Source organism: Populus trichocarpa, chromosome 5, assembly GCF_000002775.5.
Source record: "Populus trichocarpa isolate Nisqually-1 chromosome 5, P.trichocarpa_v4.1, whole genome shotgun sequence".
In the NCBI taxonomy this organism is placed as follows: domain Eukaryota; kingdom Viridiplantae; phylum Streptophyta; class Magnoliopsida; order Malpighiales; family Salicaceae; genus Populus; species Populus trichocarpa.
Genome location: NC_037289.2, coordinates 12,454,229 through 12,457,553, shown reverse-complemented (window position 1 = coordinate 12,457,553; position 3,325 = coordinate 12,454,229). Strand labels below are relative to the sequence as shown.

Below are 3,325 nucleotides of genomic sequence, written 5' to 3'. Positions count from 1 at the left end.
TGCCGACGGCTTCACCGACGGACTATTCTGTCTGTGATTTCGTCGGCTACTCTGTCGGCAAACAGGGCACGTCACTGTACGGTGCTACCGTTTTGAATCCGTCGGTAATTCCGTTGGCATTTGCAATGGTGAATCGGTCACGTCACCGTACGGAGCTGACGTTTTGAATCCTTCGGTGATTCCATCGGCATTTCCATCAGTGAATCGGTCACGTCACCATACGGAGCTGACGTTTTGAATCCCTCGGTGATTTCGTCGGTAAAAATTACCCGCAATAACCTCCACATCAGCGAACCGCCCTCTTTTTTAAAATTCTCAACTTTCCGTCCGTAAGTTCGTCGGTATATACTGACGGATTTTGGTCGTCGGTATCTACTGATGAAATTACCGATGGAGTAAAGTCTGTCGGTAATGGCGACCCCAAATTACCGACAGAATTATTCCATCGGCAATTCCTTGGTATTAAGCGAATTTCTAGTAGTGTGTCTTTTGAATTTTTTCATGCTAAACTATTTTAGCATTTTGTCTATGTGGATTAGAACAATACAAGGTACTTTTTTTATATCTATCTTTATGGATCTTTATTTCTAGAGATTGAAACATGACTTGTTTAGGGCATAATTGGCAACTAGGTTTTTGTTTTTTCTTTCAAAGTAGCACCTTAGAAATAAAATATTAGAGAATTAATAACGCAGCTGATTACTATTATTACTATTATACCCATGCCATGTATAATTAATTACAATACTGAATTTTTATGAACCTAATTTTTCATGCCAAAAGTAATGCATGCATTTTATTGCACTCCCATTAGTATCACAGAGGCTGGTGCTAATTTTAACACCAAAACCATATTGTCTAGTACATCTCCAATCCAGTATCCTGTCCTTGCGGCTGATTGGAACTTTAGGGAAGAATATTTTTTTTTTGTGTGTATAGTTTTTCATTCATCTCAAAAGTCTGATATAAGCTGATTTTTATTAGCTTAAGGTGATTAACTTTGTTTAGCTCTATGCCCAAAAGGTGAAAGAAAGAACAAGGTTGAATGCAGCAGTTGTAGTTGCACTGGAATATTGCTTAAATTGGATGCTACCATGTAGACTTACAGGCAACAAAATAGAAAGTAATGCTTGTGAGTAGTCGTCAAATACAAGCCAACGGTTTCACATCTCACAATTGCATAAATGTGGAAAGCCACCAGTTTCACAGTGAATGTCCTATTTATTCAAGTTGCAAGTGGATCTAGAAATCTACAAAAAGGTATCTCCTATAAATTGAAAACCAGGGGAGCTTAATCCAACAATAATAATAATAGTTTTCAAAAATAAATGAATGCTGGAAGATTACTCTTTGATATCAGGAGATCTCTTCACTGTCATACTCATGTTCTATACTTGTATTAACTTTCCTCGATGTATCCTGAATTCAGTTTGCTAATTCTACGACATATCTGTATGGGTGCAACAGGCAACCGAAAAAGCTTGGATGCTGAGCTTTTGGAAACTCTAGCAAAGATGGCCCCAACCAAGGAGGAAGTAATTAAACTTCGAGAGTACAGTGGTGACATCTCCAAACTAGGGTCTGCAGAACGGTTTCTCAAGGCATTACTTGATATCCCATTTGCTTTTTAAAGAGTTGAGGCCATGCTATACAGAGCCAATTTCGAAACAGAAAAATATTTGAGGAAATCTTTTCAAACCCTAGAGGCATGCATATTGGCTGAAAGCCTACTGCTGAACTCACCGCGTTCACTAATTTAAGATCCTTTAAATTATTTTGGCAGAAAGCTTGCTGCTGATGAAGTTCGCTATGTTTTCTAATGTAAGATCTTTAAAATTCTGTGTACGCTGATTACTAGAACTTAATCCCTGATATATTCCTATCTACCAGGCAGCAAGTGAGGAATTGAATTATAGCCGGTTATTCCTCAAACTCCTTGAAGCTGTTCTTAGGACAGGGAACCGGATGAATGTTGGCACAAATCGTGGTGATGCTAAAGCATTTAGGCTTGATACACTCTTAAAACCTGTGGATATATAAAGTAAACAGACGGGAAAACAACATTACTTCACTTTGTGGTCCAGGAAATTATCAGATCTGAAGGTACAAGAACTGATTCTACAAATGAGAATCTGCAAGACAATACACACTCCAAAATGAAGGAAGATCTCAGGAAACAACGATTGCAGGTTGTGTCTAGACTGAGTAGAGATCTCAGATGTAAGAAAGGCAGCAGGAATGGACTCTGATGTTTTAAGTAGCTATGCTTCACAGCCAGCAAGTGGGGCTGAGAAAGTCAGATTGGTTTTGCAGTATGACGAGCCAGATACACGGGTGAAATTCTTTTTCTCAAAGAAGCTGTTTCTAAGAGAAGCCGGTGAGGAAATTAACAGGATCAAGTCAGACGAAAGAAAGGCTTTATCACCGGTGAAAGAGGTGGCAGAATATTTTCATGTGGATGCAGTGGAGGAAGTCCACCCTTTCAGAATTTTGATGATTGTAAGATATTTTCAAAATGTTCTAGATCATGTATGCAAGGAAGTTAGGAAAATGCAGGAAAGACTACTATGGTGGGATCAGCTAGATCCTTTATGATATCAGCTACTGCATCACTACCGGTTCTTAACAGATATAATGTAAGATAAGATCGAAGTTCAGATGAGGAAAGCTCCTCTCCTTGAAACATGTTGATACCAATTTTACGAAGATGATAGAAGTACCTGATATTTTTACAGTTACAACTCCTTTTCCATTGAAGCAACAGCACGAAATGTCTAGTTTTGTATTTCGTCACAAGCAAGTGAAGGAGTGCAAAGACGGAGAAGGAGCAAGTCAGGAATCCCTTTACATTCTGATGTCAGACGGAGAGACGCATATTGCATGAGAGCAGACTATTATCCTACGTGCGTTATTAAGAAGAGCAAAATGTCGCCTTTTGGAAGGGTTTTTTTTTTTTTTGGTCTAAAGGGAATTTGAAAATAGAATTGGGACACTAGAATAATTCTTTCAAAGAGGAAAGCAGGACAATGGGAGGATATAGACAATAATACATATTATTTATGCATCAATAATATGTTTTTATATGTTTTAATCTTAGAGTTTGGATTCAGACCAAGACCTTTTTTTTGACAAAATCATGTTGGTTTAATGATTATCGAAGCAAATGAACTCTTGATTCTTAATTTGGTATGGTTTGATGTTCATGTTGCTGGATTTGAATTTGAATGTTCTTCATTGTTCTTCGTTATTCTTCTTGATGTTTGATATGTTCTTGTAAGATTTTTTTTTTATGATTTTCATGTTTTTTTAAGTTTTGATTTTTTAT

The 3,325-nt window shown here is 37.4% G+C and overlaps 1 pseudogene; it reads left to right on the top strand.

Moving 5' to 3' along the window:
• The first annotated feature begins 1,184 nt into the window (after positions 1-1,184).
• LOC7489778 (formin-like protein 6) lies at positions 1,185-2,884 on the top strand (annotated as a pseudogene).
• Positions 2,885-3,325: the final 441 nt, after the last annotated feature.